Below are 9,539 nucleotides of genomic sequence, written 5' to 3'. Positions count from 1 at the left end.
TATTTCCCACCATTTTGGTGCTGTGCCGCAGTCCACTAAGTCGTCTGATGTCCATCGCCGCGGGCAAGAGGGCCGCACAGGAGGGCCCCGTCAATGACGCCAGGCACTGCACGCGTCTTCCGGGATCTCCACCGTGCACCATCTCTCATCCCTTGGGCTGGATCTCCACACGACCTACTAAGATGACAACTGTTGCGTGGAAACAAGTTCACACCATCACCATAGATATATAAATCGCCCTATGTTTTTTAGATCGTATAAAAATGATAATTTTACTGTTTTTTATTAATGCTGACAAGTACAGATTTTAACCTTGACATCTACATATTTTAATTAAGTATTTTTAATTAATAAAAAAAAGATCTACTGAACATAGTATGTGCAAATGGAATGTAACAAACGTACCAAACGCCACCTGTCGGTAATAGTGTTATAATTAATATAAATGACGTGCACTCTGCCAACCAATTTTATGTGACGTAGCATGTGAAAACTGCTGGATTTGGATGGGTTACTCCTGTAACTGAAATATCAGGTACGCTCTGGTACATTTGGTGTTGATTAGATAGGATGAAAGAGATTTGCTTCCGTGAAATAGTAAATTAGTATCATTATTTTTACAGATCTGAAGATGGTTCTGAATGAACCGAAACCGGTCATATGAATAAAAATATTTGCAATCAAGACGGTTTTTAAGTAACTTTATAATAAATGTTCAATTGGGTCTGAAAATAATATACTGTGCATGTCTATGAAATATACTGATTATTATATACTGTGCATGTCTATGAAATGTACTGGATTATTTTACTATTACATTTGTATTGGCTGTTTGTATTTTACTACACAACATTTGTATTCACTGTTTTGTTAAAGGTAGATAATTTCCTTGTTACAAAATGATCTAAAATCAATTTATTAAAAATTACTTGCAAATATATTCTCTTGACCTGTCCAATATCATACACTCCTGGAAATTGAAATAAGAACATCGTGAATTCATTGTCCCAGGAAGGGGAAACTTTATTGACACATTCCTGGGGTCAGATACATCACATGATCACACTGACAGAACCACAGGCACATAGACACAGGCAACAGAGCATGCACAATTTCGGCACTAGTACAGTGTATATCCACCTTTCGCAGCAATGCAGGCTGCTATTCTCCCATGGAGACGATCTTAGAGATGTTGGATGTAGTCCTGTGGAATGGCTTGCCATGCCATTTCCACCTGGCGCCACAGATGGACCAGCGTTCGTGCTGGACGTGCAGACCGCGTGAGACGACGCTTCATCCAGTCCCAAACATGCTCAATGGGGGACAGATCCGGAGATCTTGCTGGCCAGGGTAGTTGACTTACACCTTCTAGAGCACGTTGGGTGACACGGGATACATGCGGACGTGCATTGTCCTGTTGGAACAGGAAGTTCCCTTGCCGGTCTAGGAATGGTAGAACGATGGGTTCGATGACGGTTTGGATGTACCGTGCACTATTCAGTGTCCCCTCGACGATCACCAGAGGTGTACGGCCAGTGTAGGAGATCGCTCCCCACACCATGATGCCGGGTGTTGGCCCTGTGTACCTCGGTCGTATGCAGTCCTGATTGTGGCGCTCACCTGCACAGCGCCAAACACGCATACGACCATCATTGGCACCAAGGCAGAAGCGACTCTCATCAATGAAGAAGACACGTCTCCATTCGTCCCTCCATTCACGCCTGTCGCGACACCACTGGAGGCGGGCTGCACGATGTTGGGGCGTGAGCGGAAGACGGCCTAACGGTGTGTGGGACCATAGCCCAGCTTCATGGAGACGGTTGCGAATGGTCCTCGCCGATACCCCAGGAGCAACAGTGTCCCTAATTTGCTGGGAAGTGGCGGTGCGGTCCCCTACGGCACTGCGTAGGATCCTACGGTCTTGGCCTGCATCCGTGCGTTGCTGTGGTCCGGTCCCAGGTCGATGGGCACGTGCACCTTCCGCCGACCACTGGCGACAACATCGATGTACTGTGGAGACCTCACGCCCCACGTGTTGAGCAATTCGGCGGTACATCCACCCGGCCTCCCGCATGCCCACTATACGCCCTCACTCAAAGTCCGTCAACTGCACATACGGTTCACGTCCACGCTGTCGCGGCATCCTACCAGTGTTAAAGACTGCGATCGAGCTCCGTATGCCACGGAAAACTGGCTGACACTGACGGCGGCGGTGCACAAATGCTGCGCAGCTAGTGCCATTCGACGGCCAACACCGCGGTTCCTGGTGTGTCCGCTGTGCCGTGCGTGTGATCATTGCTTGTACAGCCCTCTTGCAGTGTCCGGAGCAAGTATGGTGGGTCTGACACACCAGTGTCAAAGTGTTCTTTTTTCCATTTCCAGGAGTGTATGTACAACCGTACAATTCTAAGATTTGTATTGACTGTTTTGTTTAAGATAGATAATTTCATTGCTACAAAATAATGTAAAAATCAATTTGTAAAAATTACTTGTAAATATGCTCTCTTGACCTGTCCAATATCATACATACTACAGTACAATGCTATGATTGCCTGGATCAATACAATACAATACAATACAATGTCTCTAGATGTTTAAATAGGCCTCTGAAGGATGTTCTTGAGTTCACAACACACAACACAAATAATGTTTATTATGTGTTTTTGTATCCAGAAAACTTTAGCTGGGCTTGTTGGCTTGTTCATTAAAAAAAAAAAAAGAAACAAAAACAAAAAAAACCATATGACATTATGGAATGAAAGTAATGTAATGATACTATGTCATCTTTTTCAATTTTATATTTCCTATGTCTGACAAAATTCACATTGCAAACAGGTTTGTTTAGTGCTTCAGGACTTCAGTGGCGTGCTCCTCCCAGTTGAATTTATTATCAAGATGTAATCCCAAGAATTTAACACTGTCCAATTCTTCTATCTGTTTGTCATCATATTTTAGGCATTTACTGGTGGGAAACCTTGTACAATTTCTAAACTGCATGTAGTGTGCTTTTTCAATCTTTTGGGCCAGTTGTAGAGTCTCCGGTTAGCAACTGGTTAAGCTCTATTCCCAGGATAGCATGATAACACATTGTATGAACCTGGAATAATGCCTAACCAGAGAATAAACTTGGGATAACTTAACTGATAATTTTTGGCTGGTTAGCAAGCTTAACCACGGAATAAGTTTTCAAGATAGCAGCAATAATGACAGATGGAGTTGCAGACAGCAATGACAAGATTTTGTCTGAACAGTTCATGAAAATGAGGAAGGGAAAGAAAGTCAGATGACACCAATTCCAAATTTGTATCCAGGTTTTTCTTATCAAAGGAAGCTGTACTTCATTTTTTCAATGTTGTATGTGAGAAGCTGGAGCATATGATGAACATGTGAGACTATTTTTCTGTTTTCCAAAATAATTCGTGAATTCTGTCACATTATTTAGGTAAATCAGGCACATTAAAATGATGTTTTGTGCTAAAATAGTCTTACTTATCTGGTGTGTGTTACAGTTACTGCAGTAGTGGAGAGGACTGTTTTATTTTGTTTAGCAGTGCCTTAATAGACTTAACCAAATCGAAGAACCACACCAGTTATGGGTACTATTTGTGTTAACAGCTGTTTCAGTCTTAGAGAAAAACATTGATTTTACATGTATCAAAACATTTTGAAAAAGCAGTAGTGTAGCAGCTTCATTCATGTTGTTGCACTCCATTTCCTATTAGGAATTTTTACATGCATGAAAACGTTTTGATAAAGTAGTAGCGTTCCAGTTTCATTTATGTTGTTCCACTCCATTTTCTGAAGGATGGCGCTTTTTGTAAACATCACAACGTCAGAACAAGTTTCACTTTTTTGTGAAAATACTAAGATTACAGGCCCATCAATGCTTCAGAGCATCAAGGTTGTCTCCCACCTACCATTATTCACTGAAGCCTGTGAGCTACACACATCAAAAAAAGTTTTGCATCACCTTGGTTCTGAGAGTTCCAGAACCTGTACAGAAAATTGGAATAGAGATCAACATAAGCATCATTTCTGCCCTTTCTATTGCTCATGAAAACCACACACTGCATGTAGTACCACCATACAGCGAGACCTTCAGTGGTGGTGCTCCAGATTGCTGTACACACCAATACCTCTAACACCCAATAGCATGTCCTCTTGCTTTGATACATACCTGTATTTGTGTGGCATACTATTCACAAGTTCACCAAGACACTGTTCGTCCAGCTTGTCCCACTCCTCAACGGTGATTTGGTGTAGATCCCTCAGAGTGGTTGGTGGGCCATGACATCCATAAACAGCCCTTTTCAATACATCCCAGGCATGTTCGATAGAGTTTATGTCTGGAGAACATGCTGGCCACTCTTGTCGAGTGATGTCATTATAATGAAGGAAGTCATTCACCAAATGTGCACAATGGAGGCACGAATTGTCATCCATGAAGACGATTGCCTCACCAGTATGCTGCTAATATGGTTGCACTATCGGTCGGAGTATGGTATTCACATATAGTACAGCTGTAACGGCACCTTCCATGACTACCAGCACCATATGTCAGCCCCACATAATGCCACATCAAAAGAGCAGGGAACCTCCACCTTGATATGCTCACTGGACAGTGTGTCTAAGGCGTTCAGCCTGACCTGGTTGCCTCCAAACAGGTCTCGGACGATTGTCTGGTTGAAGGCTTATGTGACACTCATTACTGAAGAGAACGTGATTCCAATCCTGAGCTGTCCATTTGGCATGTTGGATCCATTTGTGCAGGACTACATGGCGTTGGGAGTGAAGTTGCACATCATGCAGCCTATTGTGCACAGTTTGAGTCATAACACGAAGTCCAGTGGCTGCACAAAAAGCATATTCAACATAGTGGCATTGCTGTCAGGGTTTCTCCGAGCCATAATTCATAGTAGAAGTCATCCACTGCAATAGTAGCCATTGGGCGGCCTGTGTGAGGCATGTCATCAACAATTCCTGTCTCTCGGCATCTCCTCCATGTCCAAACAACATTGCTTTGGTTCACTCCAAGATGCCTGGACACTTTGCTTGTTGAGAGCCCTTTGTCGCACAAAGTAACGATGCGGATGCAATCAAAACACGGTATTGAGCATCTAGGCATGGTTGAACTACAGACAACATGAACCATGTACCTCCTTCCTGGTGGAATGGCTGTAACTGGTCAGCTGTCAGAACCCCTACGTCTAATAGACGTTGCTCATGCATGGGTTTTTACATCTCTGGGCAGGTTTAGCGACATCTCTTAACAGTCAAAGGGATTGTGTCTGTGGTACAATATCCACAGTCAATATCTATCTTCAGAAGTTCTGGGAACCGGGGTATTGCAAAACTTTTTTTTTTATGTGTGTGTGTGTGTGTGTGTGTGTGTGTGTGTGTGTGTGTGTGTGTGTGTGTGTGTCCTTACTGAAGCTATGTTTATCACAGTAACAGGAAAGTTAGAATTTAAAAAAGTAGTGATGCCTCCTTAGCTACAGAACATAGCCATTGTGTTTCTCAGTTATCAGTATTATCCACAAAGCCCATCCATATTTATCATAAAATAATAGCCAAATATGTATGCTATAGGAGCAGAACAGGAATCTAGTTAATGAATCTACTTAATTCTAGCATGTGGAAGGAATGCCTGAAATGCTATAGTTTTATTTATAATTTTTTAAAATTTTATTTATCTCCCCTTGAATACCAAGTTATGTTCAGTGTTCTCCTTTATTTCAGATGGTAGCTAGCTGAATGTGACTTAAACTGAAATTCTTATACTGCACTTCTGTGAAGTACCATACATCTGAAATCAATGCCTTATTCTGACTGTTTAATGTAACAAAAAGTTAGATAGTATACTAATGTCCAGAGTTTTCAGCCACAGCTATACCAGAAAATATTGTTCACTCTTATCTCCCATTGGGACAACCAAATTCCATATTTTAGTGAGTTCTTTAGAGCAAAAAAGTTATATATGCATCTAGAATTATTCCTAAACATATAAACTATTTGTGCTCATTCAAGCTAGGTTTAACACAGTGAAATTGACAGGAGAATCAGCCTTTTAAGAAAACTATAGGATATGGCTGTTATGTTTCTTGGTTATTAGTACTATCCATATAACCATATCCATATTTACCATAAAGTAATTGTTATCTGTGTGTCATAAGAACATAGGTATTTGTCATTCAGATAAAAGGCTATCTTTAGGCATTGAATCTGCAGAATCATAACAGTGGAAGGAGTGGCTAGTGATTTATGCTTTTAAATTTGTCTTGGATTGTGAAACAAATTGTCTCATGTCATTCTTTTTCTTTCTTTCAGAAATGACTCTGCTCCACCAATGGTGCAGCTACTACTGACACTTAAATATTTTGCCTCTGGTGATTTTTTTCGACTGATTGGCGACTTCATTGCTATTGGCAAGGGGACAGCCAGTAGGATTAGTAAAAGGATGTGTATGACACTGGACAACATGCACAACAGACAGTTTTGTTAATTATTTCAGTTCTCGCATGTAATTAATTGAAAGTAAAAGAAACACATGTATATGGAATAATATACTTTTATTCTGAAACCATTTGTTTAATTTGTATTTTCTTATCCTAATATTTAATTTTATGTTTTTTTTCTTTTTCTTTTTTTAACCAATACAGTTCTTCCTCTCTTCTCTGGTTCTTCTCATGCTGCTTTTGAAGCAGCACCATCTGCAGCTCTGCTAATCCTTCCACATTTGAGAATATATATTTTTATTCTGAAAACAAAACAGACAATTTTAAGCTGAGGCAACAGTAGAAAAGGAAGAACATAGTGAAGGTGCCATGCCTCCAATTACTTCCCCTCCCCTTCCAGATTACATATAGCTGCCAAAGATGACTGAAAAATCCAAAATTATGTATCAAATACTTACTGTTCCTCAAACTTTAGGGTGACATATGATAACAGCTTCCAATTTGGATATGTGCCATAGGTACATTTCCACCCCAGGATTACAAAAAAAGATTATGGTTGTTTATTGTAAATGTTGGTATCTTATTCTTCATATATATGCTCCATATAATTATTAATAATCACATTATAGAAATAATATTTATGTATGCCCAATAACTGCAAAAGTGGATGCACAATGCTCAGTAATTCAACAAAGGTACTTTCTGTAGAAAACCATTGCTGTTGTAATGAATTAACCATTGTAAGACATAAAAACATCAGTAAGCTAGTAAGAAACACCTCAAAGGATTGTCAGTCAAATCAATCTCAATGATGTCTGTGTTGTCACATTTGGAGTGAGAAAAGACCAAGTATTTCACAAAGCAGACTGCATTTCACAGTTGCTTTGATGTTATGTCCCTGCGTGGACTGTGGTGTCCTTCCCATTACACCTTTATCAAATCATAAATTTCACTGTACACAAGCTGGAACTTACGTTCTACATATTGGGCACCAGCAATATGTAGCCTCTACTACCTTTTCTAGGCATAATATTTACGTGTTTCTTTCTTCGGGAAAAAATCTTATGTCTGTTGTAGCTGCTCTGTCCATCTGTGTGAAGTTATTTATGAATGGAAACTTTTGCATATTTGTTCCCATACTTTATTCAGAAATCTAGAAAGATCTCTTACTAGTCAAAGAAATATCTGATCCTTTAGATAATGTTACAATAGATTATTATACTGTTATACTTACAAGTGCCCTACAAACTTAGTTGAATGTTTTGCACTAATGTTTTCACTGAATGAAACTGTAGAAGTTTCCGTGTTTTCTTTTGGACTCTGGAACTCCTTTACAGTATCTACCAACCTCAAAAAATCCTCAAATGAATAATTTTGCGATCCGGAACACTTATCGCTCACGTTACGCACGGTACTTCAGTGGACGACAACAGCAGTAAATATGAAATGATGTATGTGAAAATACCCAGTGTGCTCTTATGTTGTTGCCAACTTAACTGGATGGAAATGCTACTCCAGGAATAGCTAGCCAGGGAATAAAATGGTTTCATACAACACATACTCCAAGTTAACCTGTGGTTAACCTATTCCTCAGTTAGCTATCCCTGGATTTAACCTGAGATTGTAAAACTGGCCATTAGTGACAAAAGACTGACTAGGTCCCATTTACTAATGTCCCTGAAAGTTTCATCAACCAATCTTCCTAAGAAGATTTGTGCTTTATTGCAATGTTTGTACATTTGAAAACGAAACAAACTTGGCATCTGGTAATGTTACTGATGAAAGGTCATTGATATATGCAAGAAAAAGCTAGATCCATATGATGGAATCTTGTGGGATGCCACATGTAATTAGTTCCCAGCTGGATGATCCCTGATGAATTAATTCATGTCTCCTTCCTAATGACACCCTTTGTTTCCTGTCAGAGATTGGGAATTGAACAATTTTGTAGCATTTACTGTTACAATGTAATATTCTAATTTACTTAAAAGGATGTTGTGATTTACACAGTCAAATGCCTTTGACAGATCACAAAACAGTGGCCTGTTACTTATTGTTTAATGAATTAAGTACTTTTACAATGTATGTGTAGGCAGCCTTCTCAGTATCAGAATCCTTCATAAATCTGAATGAAGACTTGGACAACATATTATTTGTTGTCAGGTGGTTAAGAAGCCAACTGTTTACTACCTTTGCTAAAATTTTTGAGAATTCTGGCAAACATGAAACTGTGTGGAAATTAGATGTTATTTTTGTATCTCCTTTCTTAAACAAAGGCTTATCTTCAGCATGTTTTAACCATTCAGGAAATATTCCACTGATGTTGGTACATAGATAGTTTAATATGTTAGTAAACTCAGAAGTACACTCTTCAGTTAATATTATTGATATTTTATCATAACAAATAAACTTTTTGACTTTAAAGATTTTATGATAGACATTACTCCTGCTTGAGTAGTAAGGGTTGTATTTACACCAGTGAAGTTACATGTACTCTGGTCTGAAGACCTCCATGGCAGCATCTACTGAATTGGACAACCCCATCTTTACAGTAACAGTTATGAAATGTTTGTTAAAAAGTTTTCCAGTGCTAGACACATCTATTACTAATGATTTACTCTTAATGCTGTTTACCCATCTTCATGCCTGTTGTTACCAGTCTCCTCCTTCACTATTTTCCATATTATCTTTGTTTTGTTATCTGATGTGATTATATTTTCTTGTATTTACTTTGATATCCATATTACTATTTTTAATATTTTGCAGTATGTCTTGTAGTGTTCTATAGCATCATCATTAGAACTGTTTCTGACTGACAGATACAGTTTCCCTTTTGTTCTACATTATACCTTTAATCATTGAGTAATCCATTTATTAAGCTATATACCTACTGTTATTTAGAATCTCTTGTGTATATTGTCACCTAGTAGGTAAAGGAAATTAATTCAGCACAATTTACCATGTGATCACCATTCAAGTATGTTACAGGAATGTGTTTGGGTTACTCCACGTCATAGTAGCCAACAAATCCACAGTAGGAAATATGTCCAAGTTTGACATCTTTATAGCTTTGGGTTTATAACT

The sequence above is a fragment of the Schistocerca gregaria genome, chromosome X, assembly GCF_023897955.1.
Source record: "Schistocerca gregaria isolate iqSchGreg1 chromosome X, iqSchGreg1.2, whole genome shotgun sequence".
NCBI classification, from domain to species: Eukaryota; Metazoa; Arthropoda; class Insecta; order Orthoptera; family Acrididae; genus Schistocerca; species Schistocerca gregaria.
The sequence above is the reverse complement of the archived record's forward strand: the minus strand, read 5'-3'. Positions refer to the sequence as shown.